At 46.9% G+C, this 14,689-nt stretch overlaps 1 protein-coding gene across 3 annotated transcripts in view; it reads right to left on the bottom strand.

Moving 5' to 3' along the window:
- LOC144752216 (arf-GAP with Rho-GAP domain, ANK repeat and PH domain-containing protein 1-like) overlaps nucleotides 1-1,640 on the bottom strand; it is a 309,705-nt gene extending 308,065 nt beyond the window's left edge. Inside the window, exon 1 of one of the 3 annotated variants that reach the window (XR_013594053.1) lies at nucleotides 1,122-1,274. The gene's annotated coding sequence lies outside the window, so the exon portion shown is untranslated. Of the gene's footprint in view, nucleotides 1-1,121 lie in introns of all 3 variants that reach the window. The other 2 variants (XM_078640182.1, XM_078640183.1) reach the window with 2 other exon arrangements.
- Between the last annotated feature and the right edge of the window lie 13,049 nt (nucleotides 1,641-14,689).

Here is a 14,689-nt window from a genome sequence, read left to right as displayed (position 1 = left end):
ACAACCACTGTCTAAAGGCAGCGAGTCACTTATGAGGATGGAAGGAAAAGGCCGGAGTACAGTCTCAGGGGATAAGATAGTCGGGGGCTCAAGCCCCTAAGAAACGCAGTGGGTTGACGCACCTGCTGCATACATATCCATCACGTTAAATAACATGGTAGCGTGGAGGAATACATATCTCGTATTACCTCTAGGGTACAAAGAATCACCCTATTCCAGGCACATCGCCCCCTCCCACTTTCTAGTGCATTAATAACCACATTCCACTCAGACTTCCTGGTTGGAATGGGTCATTATATTGAGACAAACTTGAACATGGATAATAAAAGCAGCAAAAGAAAGTAGCAACATTTACGAAAGTACATACATAGGTCCACGCGTGTGCCCAAGTCCACGCGTGTGCCCAGGTCCACGCGTGTGCCCAGGTCCACACGTGTTCTCAGGTCCACGCGTGTGCCCAGGTCCACGCGTGTGCCCAGGTCCACGCGTGTGCCCAGGTCCACGCGTGTGCCCAGGTCCACGCGTGTTCCCAGGTCCACGCGTGTGCCCAGGTCCACGCGTGTGCCCAGGTCCACGCGTGTGCCCAGGTCCACGCGTGTGCCCAGGTCCACGCGTGTTCTCAGGTCCACGCGTGTGCCCAGGTCCACGCGTGTGCCCAGGTCCACGCGTGTGCCCAGGTCCACGCGTGTGCCCAGGTCTACGCGTGTTCTGCTGCTTCAGGACAGGTTTGTTTTTAAAAAAGTTCTGAAAGTTGTCGTCCTGTTTTATAATGGACTACAAGTCACATAATTCAAAGATAAAATCTGCAATGGAGGAGCATATCACGCAAAGGCGTGGGTACGCGGCGAACCATGGACCGCAGACTCGAACCCGGGCAGAGACGTCTCGAGCTCTGTACGAAGGGGCCAGGTTTGTGACACGGCCCCGGGCCCCGGGCCCCGGAGTGCTCACCCTTCCCAACTCCAGCAGCGCAGACAGTCTATGGACACTCTTTCAATGCAGGAGCTTGCAGAAAAAAACGGAACTTTTCGGAGCTCGAAAGTCTATAAATAGACAAGAAAGAAAGAAAGAACTTGCAAAATCACAACATACATTTAAAGAAAAAAGCGAGCATTTGATACCTGTTCTCCTGGGGCACCTGGAATCCGGGAAGGTACGTGGGGTGGGTACGCGTCCTCACCCACGATTGCCAGCCCCGTCGCCGAGAGGCCACCCTGCCCCTCCAGGAGAGAGGCCGCCCGCCTGCTCGGTGCCGCGCGTCAGCTGACGGACCCGGCTCCGGAGCCTGGGCGAGGCGCTGCGGGCACAGACTTTGGACTCCACGGTGCCCGAGCCGTGCCAGGGCGCGGGGACTGAAACCACCTGCAGCTCTGGACGAGGCGTGGAGGGTGAAAGGCAGCGCAGGCTTCCAGGAAGAGAAAAGGAGGTCTTGAGATGAACACGCCCCTGCTGACCTGTCATATATAGAAGACGGCGGCAAGAGTCCTTAGCTGGGGCACAAGGCGAGGGCGCACGGCGTCTACCCTGCAAGAGACAGGCCACAGATGTATACTTAACTTGTGCCGGTGTAATCTTAGACACCGAGACACACGCACCAGCATCCTCTCTATAAACCCGTACATGCGCTGACCTGTCATTTCTGGAAGACGACGACCGTCCTTCACTGGGGCCCAAGGCGAGGGTAGACGCGACGGCGTCTACCCACTTCATCCACAGGGTGCACAGCGTCTACCGTGCAAGAGACGGGCCCCACAGAGGCAGGCTTAACTTGTCCCGGTGTAACCTTAGACTCAGAGACACCGAGTTGCAGCAGCAACGTGCAGGGTGGGGAAGGGGCTAATAAGAGTCCAGTTGGACCGATAGCAAAGGTCCTGACTGGGAGGATGGCTGTCAGGAGCCTCACACCTAGATGCAATGGAGGGGAAACAAAGGCACCACTTCACACGTACTTAAGAGAGAGATAGGCTTCGGACTTACTTCAGTCCCTGTTTACAGGGGGTATGCCTGCACTCCAAGAATTGTGGTACAAAAGACACTGGGCCATATGTATCAAGCCAAAACGTGCAGATTTTCTGCGTTTGCGAATGCTATTTGGCCAAATGGTATGTATTAAGCAAATCTGCGTGCAAAATAAGGAATCACACGATTGCATTTAAGGAATCGCAAATTTTGCGATTCCTTAAATGCAATGTAAGAAGCAAAAAAAAATGCAAATTGGCCTTAAGGAATCGTAAATTACCACCAACTTCAAGTTGGTGGTAATTTGCGAATTCCATGAAAAATGCACTTTTTTGCGCACTTTTTTGCATTTTTCTAAGTGCAATTTGAAGCACATACATGCCCTTAGGGCATGTTTGTGCGCCACATGTGCACCCATACTAATTTCAGGGGTGCAACAGGGTGTCCTTTAGACACCCCTGGCACCCTTGAAATTATTCTCAATTTGCGATTCTCAAATTGCGAATCGCAATTTGACAATAACTTCCCATTCATTCCTATGGGCCTCCTGGCCCACAGAAATGAATGGGAAAGTATTCCTTAATTGCGATTCGCAATTTGCGAATCGCAATTCAGGAATACTAAGAAATCGCTAAAAAAATAGCGATTTTGTACATACATCCCTATCTGCGATTCTCAAATAGCGATTTCTAAAAAAATCGCTATTTGGGAATCGCAAATCAGGTTGTTGATACATATGGCCCAATGGTCCTAGACCTTTACTCTTAAACCATATGTATCAAATATTGATAGAAAACAGTTTTTGAGCATGCACAATGTTTCGCTCACAGTAATAAATACAGTACCTTTAGACCAAATAGTGCAACAACCAAGATATATTTCACCCAGAGTTTATTCCAAATCATAAGGTGAACAGTGTATCGAAGAAGGAGACGAAAGGGGGAAGGTTGCTCCAAAGGAACGTGCGAAAAGAGATGGTGCTCTGGTGTGGAAGCGGTGAAAAAGAATTTCAGATCGTGTAACAGGGAAAATTTAAGGACATTTTTATGCTGGACTGATAAACAAGTCTCAGTCTTCTCTTGCCTGGCCACATTGAGACAATCAAGGTTTCTTTACATTCAATTACAAATACAGAATATGTATCCTTGTGTGGCACAATAGATTTGGGGCTTGTGATCCAGGCTAATTATGTAGGCGTCGACGTTTCGACCCGACTTGGAGCTCAGAGGGTAATTTAAGGCCTCAGCCTGCGGGTCTTCTTCAGGACTGTGTTGGCAACCTGAGTAGGTATGATGTCAGTGTCGCACACCCGCAGGGTCTTTGCAGGACGTTAGAGATTCCTTACTGTTTAGTTAAACACAGTGGGCATAATATTCCGTTAATGAATGGTGGCCCATTTGCTTGAATTCAATGCAGTTAATGCAGAAGCTTAGAACTGGCACATATCGATTAGGAGTAAAGGTCTAGGAGCATTCAGCTAGATTCATTAACGTGAAATCGGCTCGCAAAGGGCCGGATTCTGAGAATCTGGCCCTTTGCGAGCGCAATTTTTGCATTTGGGATTCATCATCCCAAATGCAAAAATCGCTATTATAGAATTTGCATTTTTGCAAGGAATTGCATTTAAGGAATCTCAAATAGAGATTCCTTAAATGCAATTCATTAACCATTTTTAATTTGCGAATTCACAATTTTTTGCCGCTATTTATCACGAATTGCAACTTCATGGTAAATAGCGAAAACTTAGAAAAATGCACTTCAGTGCATTTTTCTAAGTTGCATGTTACACACACACATGTCCTTTGGACATGTGTGTGCGCAACACATGTGTACATTTTCATTTCAGGGGTGCTACAGGGTGTCCTTTAGACACCCCTGCACCTTTGAAATCGCATCCTTATTTGGGATTAGCTAATTCCTAATCGCAAATAAGGAATAACTCCCCATTCATTCCTATGGGGCTGTAGGCCCATAGGAATGCATGGGGAGTTATTCCTTATTTGCGAATAGCAATTTGCTAATCGCAAATAAGGAAGATGTAGGAATCGCAATATTTTTTGCAATTCCTATATGAATCCCGTTTTGCAAGTCCTTAATAGCGATTCCTTATGAATCGCTATTACAGACTCGCAAAACGGGACTTTGATGAATCTAGCTGATTGTCTTTTGTACCCCGTTGAACCCAGGTCCACGACCAGTATTGGGGAACCCCATTTTTGTAATGCTGCACTCTAAGAATTGTCAGGTGTGTTGGTCTGTCCCAGTATTTACCCGAATAACAATTTAAATACAACTATTTTGTTTTATTTGTTTTATAGCGCTACTCATCCAAATACAGGGTGTCAGAGCACTTTACACATTGACAATAAATCATGTGTGTTAATCTGTGTACAGGATGTGTTACAAGAGACGGCGAGTGTTACAAGGTGTGGTAGCCACATGTCCTTCATACCTCACTGTGCTATATGAGAGGGATTACAATTTATGAACTGCAAGGAACAAAAGGATCTCTGTGGCAAAAGCAGTTACCCACTTACCCATTTACATAAAATAAAAGTCTGTCATCTGCCTGTTTCATAAGGGGCTTTACCAGAGACATATTGACACTCAATGCTACTTTGATTTAAAACTTTGACTGGACAAATGTCGGCTGTGCAATTTTCAAAAAGAAGATTTTATTCACGTAATTTGCATTTTAAGCTTAAATCACACATTCTTTTAGACTTCAATTATGGCTTTTTTTAAAATAACCTGTACTACAGAAATCATTTTAATGTTTTATAGTATGTTCACGTATTTATCTTTTATGATCTGAAACGATCGAAATAAAGATTATTTGAATTTGAATTTGCATATGCAAGAAACTGTATAACGAACGAGTAAGTAACCCTCCTAAAACCCAGCTTTATTGAAAGAGGAATCAGGCCCTGTAGATCGGCAATAATTGCGTGCCTAACCCCCTCAGACCCACCGTTGAACGGTAGACGGATTAAATTCCTCAAAGCATTCACGAAGTTAAGCTGAAAGGGTCTGAACCTCGGCAAATGAGGAAAATGGACAAAACCACTGCACTGAATTTTAGCTATTAATGCATTTTAGAAGTTTTGAGATGAAATGAATGTATTATATAATTCTTCTTCTAACTCGTCTTTATAACATCGGTCTTTTTCTCTTTTGCTACTTTCTTGTCTTAAATTGTTATGGTTTTAATTAACTAAACAATAAACATTTACTTGTTACTTGACTGGACAAAACATAGATCTCTCCAGCAAAAGCGTTAACCTGCAGAGTTATCTTACCATTATTATTATTCCCTGAGATTTATCTGGCACACAAATATCACTGGTGCCTTAATCCATCAAGCTATTTTAAAATGAAGATTTTGAAACCAATTACGAACAGATCTACTGCCATGTGTCTCCTTGTTGCCAGTTTATTTGTGACAGGGTTTTGAAAAATAAATGTATAATTGAGGCCCAGATTTTTCATCGGGGTTATGTCACTTTTTTTGCCACAAACCTGACGCAAAATATAATTTGTGAAATATTGTATTGTGCTCAAATGTATTCATGATAGACCAGCTAAACATATATGTGAGGTCTTAAGATCTGATGTCACTTCCCGTGAGGTCATTGGCCGCGATGCCACTTCTTGTGATGCAGTGTCACGCACTGTGATGTCATGCGCCATGATGTCACTTGCTTACTGCCTAACTTGGTTAGTCCCTTTACTTCTTTTTCTTTAGGCCTTGGGGTAGGGCTGCGTAGTGCCAAGTGGCCACCTGTCCTGCGTGACAGCTTCAGCCATTCCTGGCTATGCATCCAACAGCATTTAGCATTTTTATTTAGTTTAAGAGCTTTATTAAAGAATTTAAAGACATAGGTACAATATAAGTCAACGCGTCTAGAACAGGAAGCATTAATATGCAACTGAATATATAATTTGGCTGAATAACTAATACTATAGAGACTAAGATAAAGGAAAAGAATGCCAGAAAAGCGAAAGCAGAAAGAAAAATATGTACCTGAAAATCAAACAGCATTTAACATTTTATGGTTTTAAGGAAAGAAAAGGATTAAAGGATTAAATAATGAAATTAAAGAGAAACAAACAGAAGTAAATAGAAAGAGAAGAAAGAAAAGAAAGGAAAGGAAAGAAAAGAAAGAGCAAGAAAGAGAGAAAGGAGATTGGAGGTCTATTAATAATGACATCTCACAATATACTAAAATATAAATCGAAAAATAAACATTGGTTTCCAATATGGAATGATGACTGTACAAGTGTTGAAATTAGAATACTCATGGTGGTTATATAGCATTTTTGAGAATTGTAGTTTCACTTTCAACATTGACTGTGTGTGGTTGAGCATATTGAATGAAAATCCAGGACTGGATGGAGTGTCACGCATGGCACTGGATCACTTGTGTTGTAGCAGATTTACACCGTGCAGATTTCTGGTGCAAACCGAATACAAGGTGCACTCGAGCTGGTGTTATGTTATGTTATGTTATGTTAATTTCGATTTATATAGCGCCAAATCACCGACAGGTCTCTTAGCGCTTGCTTTGGGAACCCGTCCTGGCTTTCCCTGCGAGATTACCCCTACTGGGCATCCCCAAGGTGAAGACCAGGCATCCCGCCGCGGGGGGCCGTAGTGGAGATTAAGCAAGCTATTGCCCAGAGCTGCAGAGTGTGAACCCGTGAATCGAGTAGGCACCGAAGCGAGAATTATCGAGTTCCTGGACATTTTGGGCTCAAGACCCCGCCGCGTCGGGAATTGAACCCTGGTCCCGGGCTGACCTCTGCATCAGGGTCTGCCTCCTCTAACCAGTGAGCCACACTTCTCCACTTGGTGAACGTTTAGTTCCGGAGGGAGGTGTGACAGCAAATCTATACATTTAGATAATGTGAGGCACATTTCACCCCATAAAAACTAGAGTGGTAGATTTGTAAACCATGAAGGTTTATTAACGGATTAGCAAAGTTACAAACTCAAATCATTCAAATTAGTCGTAAAGCATTAATCAATAATGAAAGCATTAGTCAATATGATTCAAATCAATTCAGAATCACAAATACTAACTGTTTAAATGTGCCAAACCAAATGAAAGCAGGGTCAGTTTCCATTGAAGAGAAACTCACTCATCTGCTAAGCTACAGAAGTCGGGAAAGTTGGAGAGAAGTCGGGCAGAAGGTGTCGGCAAGTAAACCCTCGAAAGGCAGAATTGAAGCTGTCATGATTTAGTCAAGTAAGTGGGAAGGTAATTTATCCACAATGAGTAATTTATTTATTGTTTTGGGTTAATTAAAACAATTACAAAAATACATGTTAAAAAGATTTCGTACATATTAAGAGAAATGCAAGTCTAAAAACTTAAAAATCTCTACTGTAAAAGCGCCTTTGTTCGGCTTCTTCTGAAGAGGTTCAAAGGTCTGTGCTCAAAGTTTTCAGTTGTGTAGGTTAAAACCTCCTTATGTGGTTCTTGCATTTACACGGGGCTCGGATCTTCCTTGCTTGGATTGTACTAGTGACAGGAATTTCACTAGCTTCCCATTTAGCTGCGGGTCCTTGGAGTCGAAGGATGCAATCACAGCCTGTCTCCGGGTTCAAATTCTGCATTCGTTAAAGTGAGTTTTAACCCTTTGGGTGCTCATGACGGCTCCACACCGTCATGAGTCACGGGCAGCGTGTGCTCATGACGACGTGGAGCCGTCATGCCGCTGCCGCTCCGCGGCGCTAATTCCCCGCCTGTGCGGGCGAATTAACGAGTGGGCGGGGTTATGACGGCTCCACACTGTCATGAGCACATGCCGCCCGTGACTCATGAAGGCGTGGAGCCGTTATAAGTACCGGAGTGTCACGCCCATTCCCTAAACCCTCCCGCGCCGCGGCTGAATTCGCGGTACAAAAGGGGGTGGTGATGGACGGAGCATCTGAACCAATCAAACACTCACACCCAGTCAAAAGATCTGGGTTTGATCCATCACCGTTCTTTAGCCCACTCTGCCACACCCAGATCTTTTGACTGGTTGTGAGTGTTTCATTAATTCAGATGCTCCGTCCATCACCACCCCCTTTTGTACCGCGGCTGAATTCGCGGCACAGGGAAGGGGTTAAGTAAGCCTGTCCTTTCCACCTTTAATTTGATGCAGGAGCAGATTAGGTGTTCAATATCTTCTATGCCGTTCCCACGTAGTCTGCACGTGTTTCCACATTTCTCCCTCTGCCAAGGTGGAAGGTGCGGGATGGCTGGCAAGGTTCCTAGCCTGTATTTTAAGAATTGTTCTTTGGTCTTCCTGGAGTACCCCAGACTGAAGTATGCCTGTGACCCAAGTAATTTGTCACCACTCAGAGTCATCCAGGCATGGCTCCTGCGGGCAAAGGCAGCTTTGTCTTCGACACAGGAGATTTTTTTGATTACCTTTTTTACTACATGCTTAAAGAGCGAATGGGTAGTTTGAGTTTCCCAAAGGTCGACTAGGCCTGTAGCAGCGAGTCCTCCAAGTACTTTCTGGCCGGCGAGTTGGATATGTTACAGAATTCTTGCCAGAGCTGATGGTTCAGTGTATTCCGGGAGAGTTCTTAATTTTGTGCCAGCACATTATGTAGGAACCTTGCCTTGCCAAGAGTTGTTTGGTTAGGCCGATCTTCAAATGAATCTGTGAGGGTGAGGCGTAGGTTGGAAGGGTAAACCTAACTCTATAGGCCCTGGCCATGGTGGTGTCCAGCAGTTTTGCGTCTCTACCCCTCAGTGCCTCGATGCCATACATGATAGAGGGTAGGAGTTTAGCTTGAACCACCAAGATGAGAGGTGAAGGGATAGGCCCTGTGAGCTGTTTTTACCTGCCTTAGTGTTGTTGCTATTGCCACCCCCCGCCTCCTGATAGCCTCAAGTTGGTTGGCGAAATGACCACCCTCATCGATGGTTAGCCCAAAATATTTGTAGGCAGGGGTGTTGTTCGCAATTGGGGGATTTTCCAAGTACCAAGAGTAAGTCAGTAATTTGACGTTTATTGTCAAAGTTTTTGTTTTGTTGATGTTCACATCTAGGTGGTTTTCCACTGCACACTCGAGCATTTTGTCTAGTCAGCATTGCAAGCTGAATTGAGTGTGGCTTACTAGGACAACGTTGTCGGCATACGAGATACTGGAGATAGCTTTGCCCCCGAGCCGTGGAGCGTGCGCATTGCAGGTGCTGAGATCTGATGTCATATCTGCTGAGTACAGGTTGAACAGTGTTGGTGCAAGCACACATCTCTGGTTAAGCTCTTTGGTAGTTGGTATACGCCTCGAAAGATGGGAGCCGTTGCCTAGTTTTACCTGTATCCATGTGTTGGAGAGGAGGTGTATTAAGAGGTTCAAAAGAGATGACTGAATTCCCCTCAGACGTGAGTCCTGTGCTCTCCATGCCACTGGAATCAAGCTATCCTGGCTTATGACGGCTGATAGCCAGAACCCGGTCCTAGGATGCTTGATTCCGGTCCAGGGAAGACATGGCTTGCAGTTCGGTCTGGACTGCTCCCATGAGGCACAGGGTCAAGACCGATTTGCATATGGCCATGTCTGAACTGGGGTGGTGTGGTGAGCAAAATAATGATGGATTAAACCCAGATCTGTGACTGGGGGTGAATGTTTTGCCATTGTGCAACATTCCGTCCAACAATTGTTGTTTTTGCATTTGAATTCCCCAGAAGGCCAGTTTTCTCCACAGTCTTACTCGGTTAACATTGTCGATGGCTGCTTTGAAGTCAATGAAAAAAAAATGAATCCCCCGTTTGGATGATTTTGCCTTGTTAATAAGCAATTGGTTAGTATGTTGATTAATGTCCCTGTGTCTGTGCAAAACCCTGTTTGATAAGGGGGAATTATTTCCTTCTCTTTTGCCCAGTGCTGGAGCTCTGTCAGTAAGAGACCGGCAAATTATTTTGCCTCTATGTCTAGTAATGCAATCTGACAATAGTTTTTTGGTGAGGTTTTGTCGCCGGCCTTGTAAATCGGTGAAATTATGGAGCCCTTCCATGAAGCAGGTAGGAGCCTGGACTGTCTGATGGTATGAAAGAGGGGGGCTAGCACCTCATCTTTAGAGCCGTTGAGATTTGGTTGAATCTTGACTGAGTTTACTGATGGTAGTGGAGATAGAATTTCTTGTGCAATATCAAATTTTGTTATGGCAATGTAGGTGGCTAGGCCCCTTGATAGGTGACCGTATTTGGATTTCCTTTTTTAAAAATCTTTTTATTTGGAGAGTATGCAAATTACAAAAAATATACATTCCTGAGCAATTTTAAATACAGATATAGCTAATATATAATTGCGCAAGAGGTTATTTTTCAACATTTCATAGATATTTACAATACAGATAAAATTTAAAAAAATCTCTAATCCATTATTTTCTGTCACAAGATCTTAAACCATAATTCAGCCTGACTCCTTACACGACGCATTGCTTTGTAATCCACTTCTTCATAGGAGCCCAGATAGCCCTACCTCTCCTGCTTGCATCACAACCTTTACATTTATATAATGATTTCTCAAGGTGATATACAGCCAGCAACCGGCCTACCCAAGCCTGACATAGAGGAGGGTCCACATCTTTCCAGTGGGTAGCAACGAGAATGCGGGTCACAGCTATTGAGATAAAAACAAACGTGTTCTTGCGATGATCACATTCTCATCGCATCCTAACAACATTAGTGTTGGGGTTATATTAATTGTAGTATCTATTGCTGCTGACTGGAATTCCTCTATTTGTTTTATCATGGGACCCAATTTCTCACATCCATAAAACATGCGAATTGTATCTGCTGGCCCTTGATCGCAACTGGGACATTTGTCGTCCTCTCTTTTCCCCCACCGATGTAATTTTGCGGGAGTAAAGTAGAGATAGTAAATCGTGTAGTAATTTTGGGCTTTAAGTTGGCTGCAAGGAATGTCCCCTTGGCTAAAGCTAGTGAGTTATAAGGATCAATGTCAGGGTCTCCTACTCTAGTAGCTCATTTAGTTTCTACTGCCTCGAGATCATCAGGAAGTGTATCTATCAAGATTTTATATATGTTTTAATTTTTATCTGGGGCTGACACATAGTCTCTATTAAAAGATTCCTGTTCACGGAGAATCCCTCTTCATTAATTTGATTAAAAAACTAGTAAGCTGTTTATATTTAAAAAGTGTTCCGACCGCTATACCATACCTTTGCTGTAGCTCAGGGAACGACAGCCTTTGTTCAATTAAATAAAGATCCCCCACCTTCAAAATCCCCTTCCCTTCCTTTGCCTACGCTATTTATCGTACATTGATGTGGGGAAAAAGAGGAGGTCGCCACAATGGCGTAAATCTGTTGTATTTTGATATTTTCGTGAACCCTACCATTCTTTTCCATATTCTCCAGATTGCTATTACCACCTTGAATCTAGTTTTTTTTTGTAATAGCTGGCCTCTATCTGTCGTACTCCCTTTGCGATTGTTCCTATGGCTAGCTCATATATCCAGGGAAGGTCCCCATTTACATCATGTTGTCTGTCGCCAGTGCCCGATGAGATCACAAAAGCCATTTGGTGTAAGAAATTCCGAAGTAATAAAATCTAAGATTGGGAGAGGACCAACCACCTCGATCTTGTGGTAGTATTAAAAATTTGAGGGATCGTCGCATTTTTGAATATTTCCAGACAAAATTGCTAAATATACTATCTAGTTTCTTTAAAAATAAATCTTCGGGGGGCGTGGCTTAGCGGGCAACGATGGTGGACGCAGCTTGTTAGAGCTCCCACCGGCCCGATCGTTATCCGGCAATTTATCCTGGCTCCTGGACCTACTTCGTGGCCCACACCTGCGGTGATCGTGGCGGAGAGCAGGAGGTGTTGTCCGGTGCACTTTTCGGTGCTCCAGGACCCTTTGCAGTCACGATAGCGGCGGCGGCAGTCTACGGCCTAGTCCCTGAGGGAGAGCCGGGACCTCGAGTTTGACGCCTCCCGGTCGGAGGGTCTCCGAGCCGGCCGGCTGGGCCAACATTTCTTCAGGGCCTGCGGGCCCCCCCTTGGAGGCGGAACAGCGGATTGATCAGCGGACCCATCTACAGTGGTGGGTGCACCGACCTGGGCTGGGGGGACGGCTGGGGGGCACCGCGGCCTAAATCGGGGCCGAGAGACCGGGACCTCGAGTTTCGAGACTCCCGGCCGCGAGGGCAGCAGCAGAGCGGTGGCTGAGGAGTCGGCTGGAGCGGCTGGAGACACGGTGCCCCCCGGGGTGAGCGCCTGCCCAGAGGACTGGTGTGCTCCCTTGCCTCGGCCGAGAGCGGGGATCGATCCTGAGTGGACCCGGTGGCGGCGCCTGGTGAGACAATATTTTGGTTGGTGATTCTGGTGGGCAACGAGGTACACCGGCGGCCGGCCCAGGTGACACCGGTGAGTGCCCGAGACAATTGGCCAGTAGACCGGGGGGCTCCTCTGCTAGGTGCTGGTGGTGAATTGCTGCGTGGCCTGGTGTGGCTCCCCGGGCCCCCCGCTTGTGGCTGGAGTAAGAGTGGGGCCATCACAGAGCGGAGCCTGGGCCTAGCTGGAATGCCGTGGTGCACCATCATCTTGGGGACAGCCTCGTGGAGCCCGACGCCCACCCCCCCTGGCAGCGGACGACGATTGCGTGGAGGACTTGTGTGCCTGGAGTTCCTCTTGTGGTGTGCTCTTGCCTACATTCGGAGGTACGGGGGGTCGGAACCGAGACTAGCCACAACTACTCCGTAATCGGTTGGACCCAGGTGTACTGCGACCATGACCAGAGGTGGGGGTGGCAGCGGGTCCGCTAAGCAGGGGACCCTGGATAAGTTTACGGGGCCAAGTGGGACGCCAGGTGCCTCAGGCGGAGGCCATGGGTCGGGCCCAGACAATGCAGCACTGATGGCGGCGATTACCCAGTCCAGAGACATGCTGGACGCCAGGATCGGGGCAGTTGGCGCGGATGTGACCCTCTTGCGTCAGGACCTGCGGAACGCTGTGGTGCGTATTACTGAGGCCGAATCCAGGAAATCGGTGGTGGAGGACGACGTTGTGACCCTGAAGCGGAAAATGGCGGCAATGGAAAATGGTTATCAAGAGGGGGGAGAGTAATCAATCGATCAGTTGGGCACCATTTACCACTAAGGGAAGTGGAAGGTCCAGTGTCAGCTAGTGCCCTCAGATGTAGGTCAACAAAGGAGGTTGCTGAACTGTTCCTTATATAGAAGAGTGTGTGTATCTGGCGTGACCGGAGGTGGAGATGTGACACCTTTGGGCATCCATTTTGTTGGAAGTATTTGCCTCACACACCCATGCAGGTGTCATGCTTCATCATCGGCGTTGCTCCTCGTCGGGGAGGCGGTGCAATCCCCGACGGGCTCACCTCTAAGAGGGGCTCTTTGGCGGAGATCTTTTTATTCCAACTGCCTTATGGTGAAGTGCGGGTGTGCGGGTGATGCAATCTGTAGCCTGGGTGGTGATTTAAAATGTAGTAGAGGGTACCGGAAACTACTTTATTCAGGGGGTCCCCTACTGCAATTAAAAACGTGAATCTAACTCACTAGATGCCAACAGGTTAGGTATAGTGGCTCTAGATTAGATTTAGAACAAAGTTGGTCAACATGTTTCTCGCTTGGGGTAAGTGCCCGCGATTCATCAGGACCTATAATGGGTAAAAACAAGGTCTACAAACATTAAACAACATGCTGGTGTCATGTGCCTAATAACACAATTGTGGATTTCTATGTGTTACCTCTGTAGCTTTATCCTATGCCTAAAGGTCAGGGATTAAATGCCACAACAATGCTCGGCGAGTTGGTACCGCAGGAAGGAACCCATAAGGTTTGGCTCACTGATCCCGCGTCCAAACTTCTTCACCTACCCATCGCCGCCGAGCCTCGGACTCTCTTCTATTTGAAAACCAGAAGATAATGATCTTTCCGGATTACACCAAGATTGTGCAGCAACAACGTCACTCGTTCATCGCCGCCAAGGCAAAACTACGAGGTCTGAAGATCCAATACTCCCTCCTTTATCCGGCCCGCCTGCGGGTAATATTTCAGTCGCGAACTCACTTCTTTGACACTCCGGAGGACGTCTTTAAAAGGACTGATGAGACAGTAAGGGTCCGGCCGCACGCCCAGCCGGGTCTGAACCCGGGCCACTCGAGGGGCCCCTCGCCGGAGCGGGAGGATCCAACCGCCAAGAGCAGAAGAAACAGAAGGTCTATGTCGCGAAAACGCTCCCCTTCACGTGGTGGGAAGCGAGATGGCGCACCCGCTGACTCTGACCACTCTGGCAAGGACGGTGGTACCTCAGGGGACTGAACTTGCTTGTGATAATTACAGGCTCCCGCTGGGAGAAGGTTCTCCTGTGTTTGTTTTGACTGCGGCTTGCTACTCGACTGCATAATTGCTGCTTGCTATACTTTATCAATCTTGGGACGGTGTGGGGCGGCGGGGGGGGGGTTCAGGAAGCTCTTCTACAAGGGCTTTGCCTCCTACTTAAGTGGGAGACGCTAGGGGAGGGAGTCTGTGGCTGGGTGGGTAGTTGGGACTGTTGAGGGAGAGGTTCTTGGGGATCCATTGGAGTGGGTGGCCGCTGACCTCCGGTTGGGGGTTAGGGCGCTCCTGCACCGCGACAGGTACTTCAATGTTGTTGAGGTATAGGGGAGGGGGGTGGTCGGTTTGCTGGGAGTTGGGTCGGGGTTGGGTCGGGGGGTTGGGGGAGGGGGGATGCACAA

This window comes from Lissotriton helveticus, chromosome 4_2 (assembly GCF_964261635.1).
Source record: "Lissotriton helveticus chromosome 4_2, aLisHel1.1, whole genome shotgun sequence".
NCBI lineage: Eukaryota > Metazoa > Chordata > Amphibia > Caudata > Salamandridae > Lissotriton > Lissotriton helveticus.
Note: the sequence above shows the minus strand (reverse complement) of the source record. Positions and strands in the feature narration are given on the sequence as shown.